General features: G+C 45.1%; 1 long non-coding RNA gene and 1 pseudogene across 1 annotated transcript; both read right to left on the bottom strand.

Moving 5' to 3' along the window:
• Positions 1–853: 853 nt before the first annotated feature.
• LOC112865236 (thymidylate synthase pseudogene) lies at positions 854–8,725 on the bottom strand (annotated as a pseudogene).
• Positions 8,726–10,302: 1,577 nt separating this feature from the next.
• Positions 10,303–14,498, bottom strand: LOC147578330 (uncharacterized). The gene is made up of 3 exons (XR_015254244.1): positions 14,361–14,498; positions 13,675–13,978; positions 10,303–10,450 (listed from the first exon to the last, which is right to left on the bottom strand). It is a non-coding gene; the product is annotated as an uncharacterized LOC147578330 (long non-coding RNA).
• Between the last annotated feature and the right edge of the window lie 368 nt (positions 14,499–14,866).

The raw sequence follows: 14,866 nt of genomic DNA, 5'->3' as shown, positions 1-14,866 counted from the left end.
CGTTCCTTCTTTCTTTAGGGCAAACGAGCTTTTACCTGGGCATTCAGTCCAACCCCCAAAGACTGAATATCCTTCAAACACCTCCCTGAAAAGCACTGTAGGGGCACGTGGGTGGCTCAGTTGGCTGAGCGTCTGACTTCAACTCAGGTCATGATCTCATGGGTTGGTGAGTTCAAGCCCCACATCACTTCGGATCCTCTGTCCACCCCCCACCCCCCCACCTCTCCCATGCTCACGTTCTCTCTCTCAAAAATAAACATTTAAAAAAAAAAAATTAAAGCACTTTAGCCATTTCCTTTTTTTTTTTTTTTTTTTACTTTATTTTTTAAATTTACATCCAAGTTAGCATATAGTGCAACAATGATTTCAGGAGTAGATTCCTTAGTGCCCCTTACCCATTTAGCCTCTCCCCCCTCCCACAACCCCTCCAGTAACCCTCTGTTTGTTCTCTATATTTAAGAGTCTTTTATGTTTTGTCTCCCTCCCTGTTTTTATATTATTTTTGCTTCCCTTCCCTTATGTTCATCTGTTTTGTCTCTTAAAGTCCTCATATGAGTGAAGTCATATTTGTCTTTCTCTGACTAATTTCACTTAGCATAATACCCTCTAGCTCCATCCACATAGTTGCAAATGGCAAAATTTCATTCTTTTTGATTGCCAAGTAGTAATACTCCATTGTGTATATGTACCACATCTTTTTTGTCCATTCATCCATCGATGGACATTTGGGCTCTTTCCATACTTTGGCTATTGTCAATAGTGCTGCTATGAACATTGGGGTGCATGTGCATGTGCCCCTCTGAAACAACACCTGTATCCCTTGGATAAATGCCTAGTAGTGCAATTGCTGGGTTGTAAGGTAGTTCTATTTTTAGCTTTTTGAGGAACCTCCATACTGTTTTCCAGAGTGGCTGTACCAGTTTGCATTCCCACCAGCATTGCGAAAGAGATCCTCTCTCTCTGCATCCTCACCAACATCTGTTGTTGCCTGAGTTGTTAATGTTAGCCATGCTGATAGGTGTGAGGTGGTATCTCATTATGGTTTTGATTTGTATTTCCCTGATGATGAGTGATGTTGAGCATTTTTTCATGTGTTGGTTGGCCATCTGGATGTCTTCTTTGGAGACGTGTCTATTCATGTCTTTTGCCCGTTTCTTCACTGGATTATTTGGTTTTTGGGTGTTGCATCTGATAGTTCTTTGGATAGTAAACCCTTTATCTGGTATGTCATTTGCAGATATCTTCTCCCATTCTGTCAGTTGCCTTTTAGTTTTGCTGATTGTTTACATTGCTGTGCAGAAGATTTTTATTTTGATGAGGTCCCACTAGTTCATTTTTGCTTTTGTTTCCCTTGCCTCTGGAGGTGTGTTGAGTAAGAAGTTGCTGCAGCCAAGGTCAAAGAGGTGTTTGCCTGCTTTCTCCTCTAGGATTTTGATGGCTTCCTGTCTTATGTTTAGGTCTTTCATCCATCTTGAGTTTATTTTTGTGTATGGTATAAAAAGGGGGTCCAAGTTCATTCTTCTGCATGTCGCTGTCCAGTTTTCCCAGCACTACTTGCTGAAGAGACTGTCTTTATTCCATTGGATATTCTTTCCTGCTTTGTCAAAGATTAGTTGGCCGTTTGTGGGTCCATTTCTGGGTTCTCTATTTTGTTCCATTGATCTGAGTGTCTGTTTTTGTGCTATAGCCATTTCCATTTTTATAGTAAGGTGAGGATTGTGCCCCTCAATCTGAAAGTCTTTAACCTTGAAGTCATCAATTGTCTCAACTTTTCAAAGGATCTTAAGCTTCTGGAAAGGCCTTGGTTCTCACTGAAGCTGCATTTTCAGCAGCTCAACATGACTCAGGTAAATATGTGCATCTCCCAAAGTATGTATGAAGTCATTGGGCTTCAGGCCTGTGATGTGTACCATCCTGTAGGTGAGCAGGGCATAGCTGGTGACACTGGAGGGCACAACCAGGCCCATGTCTCTTGAGCTCCGGTACAGCTGACAGGACAGCTCACCATTTTCCACGTAGAACTGGCAAAGGGAATGGCAGAGAGGAGCCATTAAAGGAAGATCTTTTGGATTCCACCCACACAGGATGATTCTTCTGTCATCACAGTTGGTTTTGATTGTGTCAGTCACCTTTTGCAGTTGGTCTACTCCTTGACCAGAATAATCTGAATTCTTATCTTTGTATTTTCCACTGAAAGTTATAAACTGGGCCTAAGTCCCCTTCTTCTCTGTTGCTGTCCAAGAATACCGGCTGTCCAAGAGGTCTCAGGACCCATTTGAGTCCCAGATTTTCATTCCCTTGGAAGACAGTTCCCAAGCGTTTGTGGATCCCTTGATAAACCACAGAAACTCCTCCAAAACACCCTTCTAGGATACAGGTTTGGTTGTCAGCAGAGGAAATTCATCCCATGGCCTGGAGTGCACCTGCATACCCAGCACCAGCAGCATGCTGGTACCTGTGTGGTCATCCTTCTGGAGCCCACAGTGCAGGATGTGCTCCGTCTGCACCAAGTACCACAGCACCCTGTTTGGTGGTGGCCAGAGATCCTGCCCCACTTCCACACAGGCGGGCTGAGACCTTGAGCGCTGCAGGTGGGAGCTGGGGGCCAGTGTGGTGCTGGCACAGCTGCAGGGCCCGGATGGGACCCCAGCGGGGGGCGGTGAGCAAGGTAGTGCGGGCCCTTCCACACCTCTTTTCCCACTGTGTCTGCCGTGACCTCTCTTAGCTATTTCTGTTTCAGACAACTAGACTGCAAAGACTCAGGGAGTGTTAGAGCTATTAAGAGTGGGACTGTGGGACTCCTTGACTCCATCACGTGCTTAGAAAGAACAGAAAAACTATCACACATCAAAAGGTAGTAGGATAAAATTTGAAAGTGTTAATGGAGACCATTTGCCAGACCCAGGTGAACTCCAAGAGAACGATGGAGTCATTCAAAGTCATGAAGATCACAAGAGTTGCCTCAAGCCTGGAGAATAGCAATTGTCAAATTTTCAGAATGATGGAAATAATATATTTTAATACTTATAGAAGAGTGAGTTTTGTTTTGATCTTTTGCAAACCAGGAACAAATTGATATTAACTCGATGGTATGTGAGCACATAGAAAAGATGGTCACTGATAACACAAATGGGTTCACCAAGGTAAGCCACGTGACTAAATTAGCAAGTCAGAAGAATTGGCCTCAGAGAGCTGAGCCAGGGAGAAAAATTAGGCCCATGTGCTCTACAATGGTCATGGCCTAACTTGATTTTATTATTTTTTAATGCTTGTTTATTTTTGAGAGAGAGAGCATAGGATGGGGTGCAGAGAGAAGAAGAGAGAGGATCCCAAGCAGGCTCCACACTGTCAGTGCAGAGCCTGATATGGGGCTCGATCTCATGAACTAAATTTAACATTTGATTATTCACATGACCTGAGCCAAAATCAAGAGTCAGAGGCTTAACCGGCTGAGCCAGTCAGGCACCCCAAGGATACTACCTTTATCAGGAGTTTATCACAAGGGCACCTGCACTACTTCAGCAGCTCCCTGCAACCCTCACCAATCTCCTACAAACGTACCTGGCACATCCCCTGATGCCTGCATACTAAATTCAGTTTCCTGGAACTCAGCTTTCACTCTTATTTCACTGAACCCAGATAAGTGCAGGGTGACTAGGGGCCATTATATGTCCCTAGTGAGCAGCTCCACCTCAGATACCAATAGTGATCCTCCCTCCACCTTTTCCTTAGATCTTTTTTTTTTTTAAGTTTATTTATTTTGAGAGAGCAAGAGCGAGTAGGGGAGGGGCAAAGAGAGAGGGAGAGAAAGAATCCCAAGCAGGCTCCATTCTGTCAGTGCAAAGCCCCACACAGAGCTTGAACCCACGAACCACGAGACCATGCCCTGAGCAGATGGGTCCGACACTTAATAAATAGCCACCCAGGTGCCCCCAGCTTTGCCTTAGATCTTAATGTCAGTGTGGGCGGTGACTGGGCTCACCTTCTTGCTGACAGCTCCCAAGTGCTAAGAAGCCAAATTCTCCTCTTCTTTATCCCCTTCCCAATCTGGGCTCATCAGAGCACTCCGAGGAATTCTGAGAAGGCTCTCAGATCCTCTCAATCCCAGCTTCAAAAGCTCAGACTGAAGGTAGAACAAAAGGAGTGACAGTAGTTTTCATAGAACTGGAAAGAGAAGCGACAGAAGAGCTTGCATTTCCAGGAAGATTGTCCTTTCAGATAAAGCCTCCAAATAAAGTGGCCCTCATTTCATGAGCTGCAAGTGACTAGGGCAAGACAAATGGTACCTACATTTAGAGACTCCAGTATACCTGATCATAGGATACAATCCCAGTCCTCACTGGAGGGGTTATAGAATATAAAGACTGTACTCTTTATTACTTTCCTTAAAAAATAACAAATCCTGACACCTTAAAAACATCTGGCCCCAAAGATTCAAATCAGATTTCATGGGTCTTCACTGTATTACTTATAGCTGATTGTCTCCACCATCTGTGGTAGGGTCTGGATTGCCACTATTATTTTGTGTTTTGCTTGAGGCAAACAATGTGGGCTCTCAGGTATTTAAGCCAGTCTCAAATTCTTCATCTCCTAACACCCTAATAATAAAATCTGTCTCATCTTGTGGTTGAAAGCATTGTGATAGTCTACAGAAAAATCACCAAATTAATAATGGCAATGCATCTCATACTTGAGATCTCTTGTGTTTGGCAGTGTTTTAAAATTGCAAAATGCTTTTACATGCATTACTGTTCCACTTGATATGCATCAGTTTTTTGCCTTCTCCAATCACTGTGGACTAAATCTTTACTTTCTCGGGAGGGATTTCTCAGACCTTATCCTCTCAGCATTCCTTCTCAATCCAATCTCCCCTGTCTTCACAAGGATGTGGACATTGCCCTCAGCAACCCAATCTCCTTATGTGGTTAGCTTCTGTTTTGTTTTAATGGAGGGATGTTTGGTTAGGTCTTCCCCTCTCCAGTCTTCTCTCTTTCTCTACTGCAGTGTGAGCCAGCCCTTTGTCTTAGTTACTCTTGGGCACACTCACCTACTATCAAGGCGTGAGCAAGAAACCAAGCCATACTTATCAGAAAAAGGATCATTTTAATCAAGATGCTGTTGACAAGATGGCTTTTCTCACGAGGTCAGCCCAGGGCACAGAGGTGATCACATCTGTGGCTCTTGGGTCCACTTCTTCCTTATTGCCACATGGAGCTCAAAGTGGAGGTTGAGCAAAAGAAATTGGAGTGACAGTAGCTTTCATATTAATGAAACCTTCCGGTTGGAAGGAGACACAACAGTTTTACCGTTATTCTTTTTTCTATCCCACATATTTGTCAATCACTAATGCTTTTGTGAGGTATTACTTCAGGGTTTGGCCATGAGAATTTGCCTTGCAGACCTTCTTAATACATGGAGCTTAATTGACCAAGGGCCCCCGTTGCTAGGCTTTAAAATGGTCTCTGAGGCCACACCTCCCATGCACTGCTCCCTGCCAATAGCTGGGCGCAGTGGGGATGCTAAGACAGCCCCATTCCTTGGGCAACACAGGACTCTTTGTTGGCTGACTTTGGCTCATTGACTCCGTGATGAATTTATAAATCGTGGCCCCCCAGCCTTCTCTCCTTTTCTCTTGTATTCAGATTTGCTTTGTGGCCTGAAGGCCTTGCCATCCTCCCTGAGTATGTTCCTATTTTCTTTCACACAGGTGTTTTCCCTAATAAAGCCCTTGCACATTTAATCCTAGTCAGCATTTGCTTCCTGGAGAATCTAGAATAGGCAGAGCTGGCATCCTGTCAGCCTCTTCCATCTCTGTGTGCTGTGTGCACTTTGAGCTCTGTTTTGTTTCAGATGTAACTGTACTGTTACTTCTCTCTCCTCACCCTGCCTCAGAGCCACAGGAGAGTCTGTTATTAGTAGCACATTTATTACGCCCATAAACACATAAGATGCTGTGTTGATCACCCTTAATTAGCTTATAGTCACCAGGCATACATCCGTGAGCACAGGACATTCAGAGAGAGAACAAAACCAGTAAATCAGAACAAAGTGAAGGTATTTCCATCCTTATGAGTCACACAAATGGGAAGGTTTACAGGTTTGGCAGCCATTTGGTTTCCAGACTGAGTGGGGATAAGGCTAGCAGTTGCCACTGCTCTAATCAATCTTAGTGATTGAGTGAAATCAGGCTCTGAATGCTGGACGGGGAGAGCCACTGAAGTGTCATGGATGAGTAAAGGAGAGCCTCTGCCTTCAGGAAGTCCTCACACCAGTGGTAACATGACTTCAAAAACCAAGGAAGCACTGTAAGCATAGTGACAAAAATTGTCTAGGGTACAGTGAGGGCACAAAGGCAGATGGGGTCATTTCTTAGGAAAATAGGAAATATTTCAGAAAGGGGCTAAGTTTGAAAGCTGCAGGGTTCTCTTGACGCGTTCCATATTGGCGCCACAGTTTATTCGGCATGGTTGAAGCATGAGGTGCAATGTGTTGATGGGCAAAGGGGGAGCCATTGCAAACTATAAGGACTTTGCGCTTGAGAACTCTGTGCAGTGGAAAGCTTAAAGGTGCAGGGTGGGAAGAAGTGAGACAGTCGCCTGGGACTGGGACAACTCTGAGGCACAACAAATTTCAGAGTTCTCCTGAGTATCACACCAACCTACTGTCAATGAGACTCTGCCTGAAATGTTTCTTGGTTTCCTCCCTTTGCTTTCCTGCTTCCCTCACTCTATTCCAGATGCTCAGGGAGGACTGTCTTAATAAATCACGTGCATGTAAATCCTCACCTCAGGGTCTGCTTTTACTAAACCTGCCCTCAGACACCCCCAATTCCTGACATGTTCATCTGATTCACAAGTGCTCTAACTGAAAGTAAGAGCCCCCATATCTAGGCCTAAAGAGGAACTGTTGGTCAGAGTTCATGGCAATCCTGACCTGGAGTTAGGTTTCTCCTTAGCATTAGGTTCTAGACCTGTGCTGTCGTAGGTCTTCCACGTGCTCCATAGCTGCATCTGATGGCCTCGTTGGAAGCTGTTGTCACCCGGAGGACTTGAGAGTGTGTACTGGAGGGAAGTCAGTCCAGAAATAGATGAAGAGGGCAGGGTTTCAAGACCTGGAGCATCAGATGTCTTAAGTGTCTTTACCTCTGATAGTCTGTCCCTCTTTCCCAGGGAGAGCCAATGAGGGCTTTAACTCTGGGGCTTCAGGGAGAATTATACACACAGGAGAGTTCCCTCCAAGAACGATGGGCAACTGAAGACCAATATTCAAGAGGAGAGCCTCAAGAGGTTCATTCTCAACCACCCAGTGCCAAGAAAATGGAAAAGGGAAGCGGTGGGCTTCCAACACTCCACCTGGGCTCCTATAGGTTCAGCAACTTTTGAGGTCAGAGAGGGCAATGACAGGGAGAAAACTATCTCAGGTGTGCCTGAACCGCCTGTTAAGATGGGTAATTGTGGGTTCAGGGAGAGGAGAGCAATGGAGGAAACAAGAAACAACAGAAGAATGAATGAATGAATGAATGAATGAATGAATGAATGAGAATTGCTTTGGAAAACACATTCCATATCAAATTTGGGACCAAACTGCAATTCTGCTTAGTTGTACTATTACAATGACCAGGTCACATGCTATTTTGAAGAAGTCAAGGATTGAGACCAGTCCACCATCATCACATCAGCCTACTCCCCACCCGCTACATATCCAGAGAACCATAAAGTATTTATTGCTTTGCAACCTGCTTCTTTAGCTCATCATAACACTTTTGAAATCCATCCATGTTGTTGAACTATCAGTTAGTAGTTCCTTTTTTATGGTTGAGTACTGTTCTATTATATGAACATCCCACAATTTGCTCATACTCCGGTTTGTGTCCTTCCACTGTCCATCTCTACCCCCACCTGTCCCCCTCTTTGTCTCCTTACTCCTTGCTCTGTGTACCCTCCTACTGTCATTCTTTTGTACTTTGCCTTTGTTATGTCAAGTTTTCAATACAGCAAAATGCAACTCACTTGAATCTTGAAGGCGTGAAAGAGGACTTAGGTACGATTTAGCTTTGGATAAAGGAAGTCCATGGGCCAGTTTTATAAACATGCACAGAGATGCAGGAAGGTGAAACAAGAATTAAGACAGCCATGGCCCTAAGGGAGAGAATAATTTGTTGTCAGAGGCAGAGCATTATCTTCGTGCTATCGCGGGAAAGACAGAAGGCGAAGCCAAGGAAAGGGTGAGGTTAAGGAATTTATGTTCTCAATCTTGGCTGTAACTTATATTCACCTGAGGGGTTTTAAAAATGGATATCAAAACTTATCATTAGAAATTCAGATTTATTTGATCTGGGATGGGGCTTGGCATAGAGTTCTAAATTCTCCACAGATGCTTTTAACAAACAGCCAGGAATAAGACTTGCCTAGCATTGCAGATAAGCCAGCTACAAACCGCCCCACAGTGTGCATCTCATTCACAGCAGAGACTGAAAATCAGGCCCTTTATGCAGTTTGCATTCGCCTCTCAGGGGTGATGGTGAGAGAGCCTGGAACAAGGATCAGTGGAAAAGCAACAGATGAACCATGTCAATAGTGTTTCCTGTACAGATATCCTTCTTCTAGAAGCATGCTCCTTACATTTGCTTGACCACAACTCACAATAAGAAACACATATTACACTGTGATTCAGTTCATACATGTAAATAGTTAGAATTTTGCAAAATTATACTTACCCTTACCATGTGCAATGAACTTTCATAATTTTGTACTAAGTTGATTTCCTAATCCACCCATGAATTGAGAACATAGCTTGAAAAACATGGATTTAAAATGTTTTCTTAAAATAAGAAAGAAAGAAAGAAAGAAAGAAAGAAAGAAAGAAAGAAAGAAAAGAAAGAAAGAAAAAGAAAGAAAGTTTTCTTTAGGCATATTTTAAAAGAGAACTATGAGGACCTACTTGCCTCAACAATTCTCTAAATAGGAATTGAAACATATGAAAGCATTTTTATCTCTATGCTGTCCTGTATCATGCCATAAGAAACTTAAGAAGAAACCACTGTCTGATGAATAATCCAGAGGATGACAGGAGAGAGAGATGGCTTAAAATGCAACAGCTGAAGTTTTTCATGCTATTCTTAGAATGTTCCTATAGTGTAATGAGATATAAAGTCCCATTGGAGAATATTGATCTCTGGGTAAAAATTTGGTAGACATGGGTTAGGCTAATCCTTTTGCCAATTCTTTTTTGCTTTCTCTGATGATTCTTTTCTCTCCTGAACCTCTCCAAAAGAACACAAGACTTCTGTGAAGGCTTACTCCTTGTCCCCACAAAGGTGACCCTGTGCCTCTCATGACTGTTGGCTCCTTCCAGACTGGAGGCTTTCATGTCTCTTCTACTAGACTCTCGTTTCTCACCAAATGGTTGTGTGTCCTTAGCTACTCCCTCAGCCTCCTCCAACCACTGTCCCCTAATCTGTGGATGATGGAACTGGACTTATTTGATCTCTAAAGGCCAACTAAGCGTTTACATTCTTGGGCTCTTTTTTGACCCCTTTCCCTTCTCTTTAAATAGAAAGGAAAATCTAATGAAGAGGTGTGTTCTCTGTAAAATGTAACAGGCTGTTTTTTTTTTTTTTTAATATATGAAATTTATTGTCAAATTGGTTCCCATACAACACCCAGTGCTCATCCCAAAAGGTGCCCTCCTCAATACCCATCACCCACCCTTCCCTCCCTCCCACCCCCCATCAACCCTCAGTTTGTTCTCAGTTTTTAAGAGTCTCTTATGCTTTGGCTCTCTCCCACTCTAACCTCTTTTTTTTTTTTTCCTTCCCCTCCCCCATGGGTTTCTGTTAAGTTTCTCAGGATCCACATAAGAGTGAAACCATATGGTATCTGTCTTTCTCTGTATGGCTTATTTCACTTAGCATCACACTCTCCAGTTCCATCCACGTTGCTACAAAAGGCCATATTTCATTTTTTCTCATTGCCACGTAGTATTCCATTGTGTATATAAACCACAATTTCTTTATCCATTCATCAGTTGATGAACATTTAGGCTCTTTCCATAATTTGGCTATTGTTGAGAGTGCTGCTATAAACATTGGGGTACAAGTGCCCCTATGCATCAGTACTCCTGTATCCCTTGGATAAATTCCTAGGAGTGCTATTGCTGGGTCATAGGGTAGGTCTATTTTTAATTTTTTGAGGAACCTCCACACTGCTTTCCAGAGCGGCTGCACCAATTTGCATTCCCACCAACAGTGCAAGAGGGTTCCCGTTTCTCCACATCCCCTCCAGCATCTGTAGTCTCCTGATTTGTTCATTTTGGCCACTCTGACTGGCGTGAGGTGATATCTGAGTGTGGTTTTGATTTGTATTTCCCTGATAAGGAGAGACGTTGAACATCTTTTCATGTGTAACAGGCTGTTTGTAAATGTGCATATTCAAGATTAAGCACCTCTCTTCTTCCTGCAAAAGGGAGAAGGCCATCACTTTCTTTAGAAAAGAAGGATCTGGAGGGGAACCTGGGTGGCTCAGTCGGTTAAGCGTCTGACTCTTGATTTCGGCTCAGGCCATGATCTCAGGGTCATGGGATCGAGCCCCACATTGGGTTCGGTGCTGAATGTGGAGCCTGCTTAGGATTCTCTGTCTCCTTCTGCCCCTCTACTCCTCCCCCACTCTCTAAAGTTAAAAAATATAAAATAAAAAAAGGGTCTGGAGAGCAAACTGGCAGCTGAGGAAAGAGTGGTAGGGCTACCCAGTCTGCAGAAGCTGTGAACAGGATATCACCAACTCCTGGCAGTGAACATGGAGTCCTGCATCACAGGAGGGAACTTATCCTCGAATTCACCGGTAATGCTTCCCCCTTCCAGGCTGCTGCTCACCACTCAGCCTGTCTTCTACAGCCTCTCACTGTGTTCTTGGTCTTGGTCTTTAGGACTGCATGGCTCTCACTCTAGCCATCAGTAGGATGAAGACTAAAAGACTCTCATTGAGGTTTCTTCCATTTTCTGTCTGCAGATCAAACCTCAGTGGATGCTGCCAGATACTCTAGTCCTGTGAACTGAGACTTCTGGAAGCCAGGCAACAAACAAACACAATCTTACCCTCGAAAACTTCAGGAAGTAGCAGCCTGGTTAGTCTCTCAACTCTGAGGGCTACCTGTCTCATGAGCAGAATCTGGGCCCTGTCTCTGCAAACCTACAGAACAGCCCAGGAAAAGTCAGTTATGTCCTGTTGGGGTCTGTGGAAAGTTAGGAAGCCATTTCCACTTCTGGATTATCATTAACCAATGCTAAGCAAAATGCACTTAGTCTGCATACATAATTTGTGATCCTGTTTTTTAATGAGGCTTAGGTAAACTTGCACTGGCTATAGCACAAGCTTTTTACTTTAGCTCCTGTGCTCAAATAATCAACTCAAGGTAAAGAAAACCCTGCCCCTATGACAAATCAGGCAGCCCCTAAATGGGCCCACTGCATTGCTGTCTGGATCCCCTCCAGTACTAGTATGAGAACACTATTGTGTGGTGTTGGAATGCTGGCTAGATGGTGGGAAAACTGGCACAGGGTCAGTGAGCTTTTAGCCTTCACCTGACCCTGGGGCCGCTCATTTAGATCATTGTCAAGATGGGCTTTGTCTAGACCACCGTAGCCAAGGAAGACTTCAAAGAATGTAAGAGACATATCAAAATACCACAGAAGGGGCGCCTGGGTGGCTCAGTCGAGTGAGCGTCCGACTTCAGCTCAGGTCATGATCTCGTGGTCTGTGGGTTCGAGCCCCATGTCAGGCTCTGTGCTGACAGTGCAGAGCCTGGAGCCTGCTTCAGATTCTGTCTCCCTCTCTCTCTGCCCCTCCCCCACTCATGCTCGCTCTCTCTCTCTCTCTCTCTCTCTCTGTCAAAAATAAATAAACATTAAAAAAAAAAAAAATACCACAGAAGACCTAGAAGGGGCCTCCAATGGAAAATCATACTATTTCATCAGATGACATTTAGTAGAATAGTCATAGTGGCACAGTGGGTTAAGGTCAAAAATTAGAAGCTACATGAGGGCCCATCAATAGGACAAAGGAGAAATAAATCATGGCATATTCCAGCAGTGGGTCCTATAGAGCAATGACGAATGGATGAACCACGCTTGTCATCTGGAGCAGAGTGCTGAAGGTTATGCCTTTGAATGACTACAACCAACCTTGAAGATGAAGGAGGACAGGTCAGAGGAGGAAACAAGGAAAACCTTGGGCTGCTCTACCTGAGTCCTGACGACACCTGGAGCACAGGGACTTCCCAGAGGAGGAGTGCTAGAGAGAGATCATTGGTCCATGGCAGGCCTGGGTCCCAACAGTGGACGTGGTAAAGGGGGCAGGGCTGGTCATAAAATAGTTCCTTTAGTTTGTTCTTGGAAATCCAAGATGAAGTCAGGGACACTTTGAGCACTTGGTGGTGGGAAATAAAGGAGTCACGTATGGACCCACTTAACAGCAGAGGAAGTTGAGACTACAAAGAAAATGGTGGCAGGGCTGAGAATAAATTGAGGCCTTCTGAACCCAGCTGAGAGGGGTGACAGCTCCCAGTCCCCAACAGGCAGCTCCATGGGTACAGCGAGAAGGCCAGTCCTGGAATCGGGCTGCAGGACAGTGAGACCGTGTAGGCAAACCAGGGAGGCTCTGTCTTCCCTGTTGTCCCTGTAGCCTGGGGGAGCACAAGTGGGGAAAGGAAGAAAGTAGAGTTGGACAGCAAAAGAGATGTATGTTTAGAAGCTGCCTGGAAACCATCCTGAAGGGAGTCACTTTGCTCCTCTGCACTTAGCTTCTAGACGCAGCTGCAGGCAAAGACAGAGGATGGCAGAACAGAGCCAAACCACAGTAGTTCGCAGGAGGCTGCACACAACAGACACAAGCAAGAAAGCGCCAGACCCAGGTCCTGGGCCTCCCGGATGGGGAAGCCATACTGCTCTTCTGATGGTCTCATATGGACCTTGACAGCAGAAAATGCCATTTGGATCTGAAAAGAGGCGACACTGTATTTAAAAGCATCCCAACCCCTGCTCCAACTCCTTTCCTCTGTTTCCTTCTCTAACTCATCTTCTGCTCTCACACTCCTGTTCTTTGCTCTCTTCTGCCCACCTTTTCCCTTTTTTACCCTTTGCAGCTACAGTTTTAGGAGCATTTGCACACTGGACATGAAAATGACTAATTCTCCTTGTCTCTCTCTCTCTCTCTCTCTCTCTCTCTCTCTCTCTCCCTTTTTTTTTTCTTTTTTTCTCCTTGTCTCTTCAATGAAATGCCAAAAGAAAGATGGAATCCTCAGAATCCTTGATGGGTTGGTCGGGAAGTGGAACTCCAAGGGGACCTGAGTGCCATCACAAGAGAGCTATTTCTCCGCAGAAGTTCCTATGTTAAAGGATGGGGGCTGGGAGGGAGTGGGAGTCTGACCAACCACTGCCCCAAAGCTGGGGTGTGAGCATTTATGGGCCAGCAGATGTAACATTAAGAGCAAGCCCTTGTCGAATCTCAGAATTTGGCAGCCTAGATGGACACGCTCTCACCCATCACCAAAGAGGGCCTGCTGGCTTACCTTTCCAGCTTAGAGTCAATGCCCCAGCCCTGAGAGCTCAAGTCAAGGACAGTGATCCTGGAGCACTCACAGAAGCACCCAGACCCAGGGAGGGCACACAGGCATCCCCACCCGCCCAGTGCTGTATAATAGTCACTTCGAGACTGACCACACATGTAGCACTCTGGACTGTCAAAAATAGAACGTGGATTGTCATTGTCTGTTCTCCTGCAGAAATAGCGTGGTTTTGTTCTCCCCCAGTGATAGCTATCTTGGGAAACCATGTGGTGGATGAGGTTTCCTGAGGATGCTCCTTTTCCTACGTAAGAAAGTAGGAGATAGCTAAACGATCCGATGGGAGGAGCTCAGGTCAGGTGATCATTCTTCGAGTCGCACAGCTTTGGCCCAGGCATTGACTACTGAGATGAGCAGCTCTCTGGGAAACAGAAACCACGTGGAATGAATTCAACAGATATTGGAGGCTCAACATTCAAAAAGCCAACACCAAATTAACATAGCTAGAAAGAGCAGGAAATAGCTCCCATACCTAGGGCCGGAAAACCAGAACGAATATATATAAGGGGATTGTAAAGTCTGGACGCTTGGAAGAGAGGCCCCGTGAAGCTGGAACCTGGAGCTGTGAGGTGAAGCTGCCGTCTAGCCATTGCTGTTACCTCAGGCAATCAGAGGGGACAAAGCCCCCAGAATCAGGACCCAAACCTTTGGGAGGAGGCTCAGTACCTGGCTGATGCTGGCTCCTCAGGAATTCGAAGGAGGGACCCTGCAAAGCTCGCAGCTGAGGAGAAGGGGAAGCCCACCTTTGGTAGAACCTCCAGAGTCTAAACAAGACCCTTGCAGCGCTGAGATCCAGAGGGGACATCGCCACACTGCTGCAAGAGCTCTGAAGAGGCACCCGTTTGCCGCCAGGACTCAGAACAGGAGGCACAGGGCTGCTGACGCGGGTATCTCTGAAGGGGCACACTGAAAATCCTTCTGGGAATAGGAGGAAAACACTAGAATCTGGGGCCAACTGTAACTACTGGAAACAACTGCCAAGATGAAGCACTATTGCTGAAGTGATGTAGAAAAGGAACAGTGAGCAAACAGGAAGAAGCAAATCCTTCTCATTTTCCTGCCTTCTAGTGCTCCCATTAGCAGACTCAAATGGGAGAGAGCTGGTTTGTAGGTACTCAGGAAATCAGTGTTTGAAGCTGACATACAGTAGCTTCAAATTCATTGTATGTTTACTTTTGAGAGAGAGAGAGAGAAAGAGAGTATGTGAGCAGGGGAGGGGCAGAGAGAGGGAGACACAGAATCTGAAGCA

Source organism: Puma concolor, chromosome C1, assembly GCF_028749965.1.
Source record: "Puma concolor isolate L17-30 chromosome C1, mPumCon1.1.hap2, whole genome shotgun sequence".
Taxonomy (NCBI): Eukaryota; Metazoa; Chordata; class Mammalia; order Carnivora; family Felidae; genus Puma; species Puma concolor.
The sequence above is the reverse complement of the archived record's forward strand: the minus strand, read 5'-3'. Positions and strand labels throughout refer to the sequence as shown.